General features: G+C 43.0%; 1 protein-coding gene across 2 annotated transcripts in view; it reads left to right on the top strand.

Annotated features, from left to right (window-relative positions):
- Positions 1–2471: 2471 nt before the first annotated feature.
- PLEKHG1 (pleckstrin homology and RhoGEF domain containing G1) overlaps positions 2472–10459 on the top strand; it is a 132601-nt gene continuing 124613 nt past the window's right edge. The window contains exon 1 of one of the 2 annotated variants that reach the window (XM_030448142.1): positions 2472–2723. The gene's annotated coding sequence lies outside the window, so the exon portion shown is untranslated. The remainder of the gene's footprint in view (positions 2724–10459) is intronic. The other variant, XM_030448141.1, reaches the window with a different exon arrangement.

Genomic DNA, 10459 nt, shown 5'->3' with positions numbered 1-10459 from the left:
ATGGAGGCAGAAGGAGTAGAGGCTTGTCTCTTGCCTGTGCACAGGAGCACAGCTGAAGGTGACTGAACAAGCTGTTTGGGAACCCCCAGAACACATGGTGATTTCACCTGTGCCAGAGGCCTTCCAAAGCACAGGCAATACCTAAGTGAAAGGTTTGCCTGCCTGCAAGCTCCTTCTCACTCACACTATTTTGCTAACAGTCAGCTTGTTCCCACAGTTTGTCCATGCATCTGATTCTTCTAAAAATGGGTAGTTCTTCAGATAGACTGTTTTGTATTAATGGTGTTGTAAAGTTTGACCTTTAAACCTCTATAATTCTTTCTGCAATGATGATTGCACTCTATCAGTCAGTCGGCATAAAACTGGAGGTATTTGGTCAGTTCACTGGAACACTATTTTTAGCACAAGCAAACAGAAACCAGACTGGCTCATGATCAGTCCTTTGGGTAAAGGGAGGCAGAAAGATGAAGAGAGGAAGAGACTTCTTCTCTTGAAAATTTTTCCTGTTACTCACAGCACTGAGGAAAAACAAACTCCATATGGAACAGATCATGTAAGGCTTTTAAAACATATTTGCAGACACTGTACCATTTCTTTGCAGACTGTACAGTTTCTTAAAGGAACTTGGAATACTATGTGGTTTGGGATTTTTATTCCTATATTTCTCATTTTGGGATGTGTGTGCATTTTCATTTGTTTTAATTTGGCCTTAGTTAAATGCATTCACCAGTAGTTTGTTTTCTTATCATCTTTAAAGATCTGTTCATAAAGAAAAACTTTCCCTTATTTCCCCAATGGGAAGGAATTACAAATGCTTCTTGCCCAGTAGATTCAGTAAAGAGGGTTTTGGGGTTTTTTTTGTTGTTTGTTTTTTTTTTAATTGGTGTGCAAACAAAGGCCAAATATTTGTCTCCAGCACAAGGCCAGAATGTAGCGTGCTGCTGCAAGGATGTCTGCTCAGTTGGACACTGAATTCAGATATGGAGCATCCATGCAGTGCAGGAGGTCATGACCAGTGGACTGGGTTTAGTGGAGCTCCGAGTCACATCTGACTTGTCCTTTCCCTGTGTGATCCCTCAAGTAATTTCACAGAGTGACATTACAGAAGATTAACTGTGGAGTCCAGTCTTCCATGATCTCCTTTTCCTGACTGATAGGACAGCGACAGTTTGCAAGGAAGGAGGGGTAGAGTGAGGTTGGTGATAACTACGATTCTGCAACGTGAATAAATGTTACAAGTAAGAATGCTATTAAAACATCAGGGGTTTTGTTTGTTTGCTTTTTAAAGAAGAGAATACAGTCCCACTTATTAAATGTAAATGTTTGGTTTGAAACATCACCAGAATTAACTCATAAATGTGTTAACCTTTTAAAATTCAGCGCTGGTTTCAAGCATATTCACTGTGCATGTTGGGAAAGACCTCTGGGCTTTTGAATTAATGATACCGAGACAGACCCTACCGCAGCTTTTTTTTCCTTTTTTTTTTTTTTTTTTTTTTTTAAGAGGATTCTGGTGAGAACAGGTAAGATGAAGGCAGACGCCGAAACTTCCTCCTTTTCTGAACTGCTGCTGTTAATTACTTGTTTTGACATCTTAAAACTATGAGCTCTCCTAACCTACCAAATTTCTTCATATAGGAGAGAGAGAAACTGTGCTATAGAACAGAAGCAACAGAGCTTCACTGAATGTGAATTACAGAAAAAGGTTTTACAGGAAACCAAGGAATTTGCTAAGGCTCAGAGGAGTAAGGACCACTGAACACGTACAAAGAGTCCAGGATTTATTTGACCAGTTTCTCTCTCCGTGCTTGTTTTACACAATATTAAAAAAAAAAAAAAAATTAAAAGTAACTTTAAACTGTTTTTTTTAAAAGAAGATTGTCAGGCAGGCTGCCAGCAGGCAGGTGTAGCCTCTAAAACGTCTTTGAATTCCCTTTTTACGGACTTTATTTACGGACCTGCCCCCTTCACGTTTCAGCAGTTCGCACTCCTTTACAGAATCTCCAACAGTTTAGTACCAATTTTGTGTGTTACATCATTGAATTTAACACCTGGGGCAGGGGGAGAGAGGGGCCGAAGGAGAGCTCGGCAAGGGAGGGACTGGGGCTACGGCTCCCAGATGGGCGGAGAAGCGGTGCCCGGGCAGAGAAGGGAGGGCAGGAAAGCCAAGCGCTTTCTCCCAGCCTGAAAACGGTAGCTGGTTTTCCCTTTTTTTTTTTTTTCCCCCTCTTTTCCTCCCTTTTTCTTCCCAGGGCTGTAATCTGATTGCTCTCTTTGGCTTGGCTCCAGACAAATCCGAATGGTTAATCTCTCATTTCCCCCCCCCCCACCTCTCCTCTCCGCCCTTTCCCAGCCTCTGAGGGTGGAGAAGGGGAACGGGCTCAGCTGCAGCCCGGGGCCGGGCCGGGCCTCTCTGGGGAGGGGCTGAGGCAGCTGCTGGGCTGCGGGAGCTGCATGGAGGAGGGGAGTTTCACAGACTCCCCTGCCCAGGCGGGAGGAGGAGGAGGAAGTTTGGAGATTAAGCCGCTGCCCGGAGCAGCAGCGCACGGAGGGAGCCGGGGCGAGACTGCTGCGCGGGGGGCTCCCGCAGCCACCCCACGAGTTACGGGGCGGGTGTGTGTGGGGTTTATTTCCCGCACTCCTGCGCCTGGATTTTAAACGGGAGGAGGAAGATCGAGTGCGTGAGAGCAGAGGACGGCGAGAGGCTTCTGCCTGTGCCGCCGGTGAGAGCGGGGGCTTTGTTCGCCCAGAGAGCATCGAGGGAGGGGGCGACGGCGGCTGGATCGGCCCGTAGCGGGGGAGGGAGGACGCGGCGCGGACCCGGGGGTGCGCGGTCGGTGGGTGGGTCAAGCGCTCGGTGTTCTGCAACCCCGTGAAACCAGTCGGTCGGGGCGCGGCGGCCCCCAGCTCCTGTCTGCCGGCGAGCCGGCGCGTTGTGTCCGCAGCCTTTGTGCGAGCCCCGCCGCCTCCCGCGCCTATCCGCGGCAGTGGGTATCCGCGCTGGACTCTCTTTAGGGCTCCGGTAGCCACGGGCTGCTGGTGCTTTGCCACCAGAGTGCTGTGTCTTTGGCCGATGCCGCCGGTGGGGAGAACCCAGATCGGCTTAGAGCGGCGGGACAGGCGCTGGCGGAGCTGCACCGCGCCGGGCTCTGCCGGGCTCTGGAGATTTCATCTTTTTAGGGAGGAGGTGGTGCTTCTTTTAACATCTGATAAAATTCCCCGGCGTTTCAGGTGTTGTGCAGATGTTTTAGCAAAACTGGGTCTTACTGAAAACTTACAAAAAAGAAGACCACACAAACAACCAAAAAAAAAAAAACAAAACCAAACCCCAAACCGAAACAAACAACCACAACACAGCAAACCCCTCAGTGTTTTAAGGTAACGTTAATTGGATTGTGGTGTGACCTAAGGAGAGTTAAAAATATGATTGATTTTTAAGTAGCAGGAACGTTTTTTCTGGAGAGGGGAGAAGAGAGAGGGATGCTGTCGGGGCAGAGCAGCGTCCTGCCGCTTGTGGGACACTGGATGCGTTTTCTCGTCTTCTGTCTCTGCCTTTTCCCTACTTTTTGGATTGCATATCCTAGCCTTTGTACCTCTTGTTGAACGAGAAGCCCTTCAGAGCTCATCCTTCCGTTGGTGTTGACAGACCTGAGGCGCTCATTTCCTTCTCTCTTCACAAGCCACGGTACTACAAGCATGAGAAAAAAAGACCCAAAACAAATATAGCTGTATCTTCAGCTGGCTTCCCCTCTCCTTCTTTAATTATTAATTGGCACACTCAGAAACAGCTGTGGCCTTTTTTTCTTCCTTTAATGTTTGCTGGTACTTCAGCAATTTAATAACGCTGCCTAGAGAACATGATGACTTATAGGTGTTTTGAAAGCTGCGTAATAAGAGTCTACTAATAGTCTTTTGCTACTGTTTCATTCTTGGAGGGAACAATCTCTGCTGCAGGAGAATTGCGGTTCAAATTTCCACAAGCGTTTGTTGCCCGTGCCTCTAGCTAAATTTATAAAGGAATCCTGTTAGCTTGCATAAAGCTAAATCTGGCTGTAGCAACTCCTGGCTATGTAATTTGCTGAAGTTGGCAAGGCACAAAATATACCTTCCCTGAGTTTTGGGGTTTGGTTGGTTTCTTTTTTTTTTTTTTTTTTTTTTTTTAAAGGGTTTTTTGGGGGGGCAGGGTATGTGTCTGTATGACACAGTGCTCATAACGTTGGGAACTCTTATCAGTGTGTGTGTGGGTGCTTTGAGATGAAAACATAAGAGTTATGTTAAAGTTAGAAAATGTATTAATAGGGCATTTGTCTTGAAAATATGAGATGGCAGTTTGAGATCGACCTCTTGGTGAATATTGGTATTGTTCTCAGGTCTATGCAGATGCCTGGCTATTACACTTTGACTCTCTTACTTCTCTGTGTTCTCTGTTGGCAAACTGGAAATGATGCAAAGCACGCTGATAAAAGGTATCATTTCAAATATGCTTTAAGCAACATACATTTTCTGGAACACTGGGGTAATGCTGGCTTTTTCTCACAGGCTTGGAGGGCCCCTAGTAAACAGTGTTGATTTGTGGCTGTATGAGTGCATCCCTGCAAAGACGTGTTTTGATTCTAACAGTTGGTGTTAATGTGTCACTTTTCTTGTTGTTTTACTTATGGTTTTCAAAAAAAAAAAAAAAAAAAAAAAAGTATGCCCAGATTTGTCTGCAGTTCATAGACTTGATAATGTCTTGCAAGGACAGTGTTGATTTGATATTTATATGATGGTAGCTGTTAAGAATGCACAGCTTTGGAAATCTTCAAGTAGTGAACTTTGTTGGCAGCTCTCTGATTTTTGGACATCTGCTAATGTGTTCTCCTTCCTTGGGCAGGATGTGAGAATACAAGTTAAGTGTTGAAAGGCATACTTTGGGCCTAAAGTGGTTTATTCCAAGGCCTTGGCATTAACTGCCAAGTAGAAAAGGTTTGGAGCAAACCCACTGATACCTTCCTTTTTTTTTTTTTGATGTTTTGTTTCATTGTTTTTATGTGGGGTGCATTGGTTTTTTGGGGGGGGAGGGCGGTTGTTTTTTTAAATGGACCTGTGTTTTGTATTTAATTTTCTTTTTAAATTTTAAATCTTTCTTGTGAGCTGAAAGGTTAAAGCAGGAAGGGAAGAAAAAACATCTCCTTACTTAAGAATTTAGGCAGGTCACGCTTTTGTGGTACTTTTTTGCTACTGTTATTTGTATAGGTTGTATGGTTGAACCTTTCACTGATACAGTTTTTCAGGTGACACTGATATTGGGGTTTTTTGCAAAGCCATTTGGAGCAGTGTGCATGCTTGAAAGCTTCCTCACATGGGTTTATTTGGGTTGCCAGATGCCTGTTGTCTTCTGCCTCTTCTACTCTTGTAATTTCTTGGCTTCAATTCAGGTAAGGCTTTTTAAGCCCTGCTAAGTAGACAGGGTTATAGCAAGTGATGAAGGCATATATTTTGAACTAGTGCTTTATAATCTTTGAATGCAAACTCTGAAGTACAAAGCTCATCTGTCTAACCATGTAACACTAACAGAACTGTAATTTTGATAATGGCTTCTGCCACTTTACTGAAAATATTATCAGTAACAGGGATAGCTGAAGATCTGTGATAGCATCACCCATACAGCTTGTAGACTGATGAATACTTTTGAGATTAATCCAAATACAGGGCTAACAAGAACATAGTTACAAAAATCTGCTTTAAGTAGTTTTGAAGAATACTTCCAGGGCTTAGCCTGACGTACTGCTATTAGAAGAAACTTTTTGTACAGAAGTATCCTCTCATTAAAATGTAAGTGTGCCCTTTCTATTTAAAAGAAAACCCCACAACCTCAAGCCAAAGCAGTTTTTTGGGAAGTACACTACAAAATATATGAGCTCAGAATGAACAGGTGTTGGGTTTTTTTGTTAGTTTTTTTTAAAGTTGTTCCAGCTAACATTCTTAAACAGATATTTAGCAAAGTATGCCAAAGACTCATTTAGCTGTTGATTCTTTGTTTATTTGTTTGGTTTTTTATTTCATTCATGCCTGGTTGCCACTCCAGCAATTGCTGGGCACCACTAAGTCTCTCCCTAGCCCAGCCAGAGGTGCGGTTCTTGGCCTTTGGGACATGGGGCCATGATGAGGAGAGGTGCCAGGTAGCTGGGTCACAGTTGGAGATGATGCTCAGCATGGCCCCATCATCTACCACAAGTCCATAAGATCAGATGCACCATGCCAGGAATTAATTGAAACATCCAATCTGATGATAAAGGGAGCAGTTTGCTTGACTCTGATTAGAAACGTTCCTCTGATTAAGCATGTATAAAGCTGCGGCAGTTGTAAGTTAGTACAATGGAGTTAATGTGATGTGCAGTCCTGTTGGGGTTCAGTCATGGGTTGTGAAGGATGATTGCTGTGTTAAAGAAACACATTTAGCAACATGTTATGTTATGGCTTTATGTTTCTTTTCCGTAAATTTCGAAAAATGCAAAGTGTAGTGCAAAGATGTTTGGATAGAGTATACAATAGAAGATAGAATAATTAAATATGAGAAAAGTGCAAGTTAGTAATGTAATGTAATTTGGAGTAGTTGCAGTTAAATATGCGGGTCCTCTAAGAATGAGTTGGAAGAATTTTTGCTTGTGGGGACAATGAAGATGTCTTACCACTTTGTACTCGAAGCAGCACCTTCCTTTTGTAGTGTTAAGTGTGTGGGGGGGAAGAATTATTGCAGCTGTCAGCAAAATCTGGAGTGGCAGAAAGTTTTGCAGAGGTGTTGCTGAATGCTTTGAGAATCTGCATTTTTGTGGTTATGCAAGTTTCAGTTTGTAGGACTAGCAATGAGGAAAAAAAGTGCCAGAGAGCATTATTCTTGTAAACTGAGAATGCAGAGGACATGGGACCTATGGTTTTCCCCTCCCCCCTTTTTAAAAGATGCTTTTCAAAGCATTTCTAATAGCTGCTCATTTAATGGTTGACTAAACCTTTCATTCTGGGAGACAAACCAAAACCACCTAAAGAGTTGTGCTGCATCACCAATCCCAAACAGTGTCTTCTCTACCCCAGTCATGGCTTCCCAAACTGTGTGTTAGGTTTATTAACTAGTATCTTGTAATATATCTTAGTTTCTATTGTTTTTAAGGCAATTAAAGTAATAATTTTCAATTATTTGGTTGTGACTGTAATGCTTAGAAACTTATTTTTTGAAAGAGCAGCTGAGATTCTCTTAAGATATTACGTCTCTGAGACTTTGGACTTTAGAAAAAATGTCCCATGTCAAGAGTGAGCATGTGGAATGACAGAACTGAGGGGAAAACAGAAGCAGAGTGAGTGAATAGGTGAAGGTCAGTCAGGCACATCATAAATACAGTGGCAACAGTTGTGATTGCAAGTATGGAAGCCTTTTACATATGTGGTTAAGAATACAAGAGATGAACATGAATTTATGAAATAATAACTCAAATTTCACCAAAGGCTGTTTGCCTTCCAAAATTAAAGTGTGACAAACTGTCTCATAGTGTTAAAGGTTTTTGAAGTCACTTTACATTTATTTTTTTATTATTATTTGTGGTCGTTGTATCAGATCTGTTTAGTCTGATTCACCAAGAGTCTAGTTTATACAAATTTGGCCTAAAATAGATTTAAGAGCAAGTTTGATTACAAGTGCAGGAAAAGAAAGGGGCCTAGCCAGGGTGGGCTGGGAAGGAAATGGAGGGAAAAGGTACTGATACTTATCGAGGGGGCCTGAAAGCAGCAGCTGCCCAAGCAAAGTTGCAGACTGCTTAAAACCACTGTCAACTGCTGACTGGGGCACCTTCTGAAGGACCTGAATACGGGGGTGGTCACTGCCTTTGTTCTCACTAATCATGATGCAGAGCATTGCTGTAAAAATACAAAGCAAGGTGTTGGTTTAATAATTTATCTAGAAGAGAGACTTATTGCACATGACTTGGTTTCGTTCTTCTGCCCTTCCACGGCCTGAGCTCCACTAGTCCTGCTTTCTAGTCCTCTAAGGGACCATGAGTGTAATGGTAGTGGAAGCTGCATGGGTATTTCATAACTGTGCTGAGCAGGTATATCTTGGGCTGGCAGCTGTTTCCCATGCAAACTTGTGATTCTGAAGCAGAGCAAATTATCTTTGAATCCTTTAAGTCTCGCTTGTCTGCTCTGTGATTGAGTTTCAGAGTACAAGTGGTTCCAAGTCTCTTCCTGTAGGCATGCGTTCTGTAGAAACTTGCATGTGAACCCTGCCCAGATGTTTTAAAACCTAACTTAATGAACTTTAACACTGAGCTATTTGAGCATTCATATCCATTCAGACATTTCAGGGTCATGCCCCAGGCATTATAATTATGCAGCTAATGTTTTCTGCTGATCGGATGCTTGTGTCGTCTCACCCGCAATGTTGAGCAGAGGTAAAAACTGTGTCACGGGAACAGTGAATGAATCACCTGCCTGGCTGCTTACTCAGAGCTGTTGTAGATAAAACTTTGATACCAAACTCAGGAAAGAGAAGGCTGTTTAGATTGCCCTAAGGAGCACCGTCAGGAACAGCGTAACATCCAGCTTCCTCTCATGGTCATGGTTGACATCTTAGCATTGTTGTTTGGGTGTGGGCTTCAAGGTCAGATTCTGCCTTTAATCAGCCCACAGGAACAGCCTCTCTCTCCTAGATGTAGTGCATACTCTTTAGCCACTTGTACTTTCTCCCATGCTTTTACTTGTGTTAGGTGTTGTCTGTCCGAGCGAGTCCATATTCTTATTTGAAGTCCTAGTGCAGAGATACAATGGCAGAAGTACTTGCTCTCTGCTGCAGCCACTGATCTGTATTACTTTAATGTAAAATAACAGCTCTCTTTGTGTGCTTGATACCTAAGGAAAAATTACAGTTCCTTCTTTGTAAAAATTTTAAAAATAGATGGGTGAAATGAAGAACTACTTAGTATACAAATATGTAGTCTATAACGAAGATTACTTCAGTGCTAACAAAACTTTACATTAGCTCTTTAAACTGAAACTGAGTTGCTATCAGCAGAAACATCATTAACCTGCAAACAGGTTTGGTGCTCATGAGATTAGTCTTTCACACCAAAGTGCTTGTGATGCTTTGTCACTGTTTACTTTCGAGTTCCTTCGTATTATTCTGATAACATGGTTATTGCAGTTGCTCAGAGAGCTGTCATACCTTACTGTCTGAGTGATGTCATCATGGACTCCAGCCTGCTGGATATATGCTGGTTTCTATGAAGAGTCAGCAGTCTTAGCCTATTTAAATGTTGGACAGAGATGTATTTAACAATGAACCATTGAATTTGGAAGAGCAGCTTGCCTTCCCTGCATTACCAGCACACAAAGTTTGTAATCTCTCCTTTCTGTCAGTCTTCTCTGATAATTGTAAGATGAATCTGAAGTCATAAACCTGTGGTTTGATTGATTTTGGTCATTTTGTGTGGAGATTGCTGGCTCTGTCCTGCGGCAAGACAGGCTGACTTGCCATACTCCTCACTGGATATAGTCTTTTACATTCCTTGCCTTATCAAGTTGGTTATGCTGTAAAGTCCCTTCTGTCTTGTGGTAGGAGAGTATTGGCTGCAGTATCTCCTGAGCTTGAACTCATTTATATACCCAGATTTCCAGGATAAAGCCACTACTCTTCTAAACACCTACCTGATGCACCCAGACATGGTGTCGGCTTTTTGGTGAGCCACTGTAGAATTTTGTGGTCTGGTAAGTGAAAGATAGCAAGTAATTTCTGAGAGCATCAATAACCATTTAATCTCCAAGGCTTCTTTGATTTACAGTGCAGTATCTTGGCATGCTTCAGTTCTTCATTGCTTTATAGGACATTGTTCCTAAACAGGTATCTGAGATGTCTGTATGCTACCAGAGTCAGTGCTAGGTACATTTTTTCATTTTAAAAGAGCCAGGCTTTCTGCAAACCTTCCTCCTTGAGGAATCACTTTCTTCTTTTGTAAAATCTGCCAGTGGGTAAATGCAGACTAGAGCTTCAAGAAAACCCCATCCTTCTTTTGTGTGAAGGACAGAGTTGTTTGCCAAGGCATGAGCCATGCTGAGCAGAGTTTAGAGGTGTTCTCCTGCCTGGTGATTCAGCATGGGAAGCTCTATTACTGCAGCTTGTCACTTGAGCTCTAGTGTCACTTGGGAATGTGGCCTCTTCCCAACCCTGGCGTGCTTCCTTGGTCATGGCTGTACACACCAACAATGGCCCTTGAGTTCTTCAGTCTCCCAGCTCAGCCATCCTGCTGCTCCAATACATAGTGCAGATCCAAAAGAAACCACATTGAGGAGGTTCTTCCTGCAACTCTGCAGCAAAGGATCCTCCAATAAACCAGCCTGGTTGTCAGATCCACCCAATGGGATGGCTCTTGTACCCCTCAGACCCCTTGAAGCAGACTGCTCATCTAAAAGGTAGCACAGGCACTGATTCAGATTC

Source organism: Calypte anna, chromosome 3 (genome assembly GCF_003957555.1).
Source record: "Calypte anna isolate BGI_N300 chromosome 3, bCalAnn1_v1.p, whole genome shotgun sequence".
NCBI classification, from domain to species: domain Eukaryota; kingdom Metazoa; phylum Chordata; class Aves; order Apodiformes; family Trochilidae; genus Calypte; species Calypte anna.
Note: the sequence above shows the minus strand (reverse complement) of the source record. Positions and strands in the feature narration are given on the sequence as shown.